This window comes from Photinus pyralis, unplaced genomic scaffold (assembly GCF_008802855.1).
Source record: "Photinus pyralis isolate 1611_PpyrPB1 unplaced genomic scaffold, Ppyr1.3 Ppyr1.4_LG2, whole genome shotgun sequence".
Lineage (NCBI taxonomy): Eukaryota > Metazoa > Arthropoda > Insecta > Coleoptera > Lampyridae > Photinus > Photinus pyralis.
In genome coordinates, this window is record NW_022170403.1 from 33,032,842 (window position 1) to 33,033,411 (window position 570).

The following is a 570-nucleotide window of genomic DNA, read 5'->3' on the forward strand; positions in this document are numbered from 1 at the left end:
ACATATTTATTGGTGAAGTCGAAGGAAATACCTTTACAATTAAATTTCGGTAGATGGTACTCATAAAAGCCAAGTAGAACGTTAGGACGAGACATATCTATTGGTGATGTCAAAGCTTTCAGTGCAAATATCTGCAGAATGGAGTGTCGGAAGATTTTGACTGTATGCCAGGCGATCTTTAAATGTTTATCTTGTAATGATATGAAATTTAATAAAATTAATTCTTAATTTGACTCCTGTAGGAATCTGAAATTAATCTAAACTTCTATCAGGAGAAGGCGGTAGTTTCGGAAATGTCATGTTTGTTGACATTCCCACCAGTACGATTACCATCACCATTACATTCCCACTTCCTTCCAAACACTATGTAAACAGAAACCAGATCAGAAAGGGGACTCGTCCTAGAATTGTTTCCCTGATGCTAATGGCCGTTTGCACCGTTTTACTAAACATCGTTTAAAGTCGTAAACATTGTTTAGCAATAGACAGGGTTTGCACCGTACATTAATCAACGTTTAGAAAGGTGTAACCTATGTTTAATCTAAACGTCCAATTTTGGGCGTTTAAAGG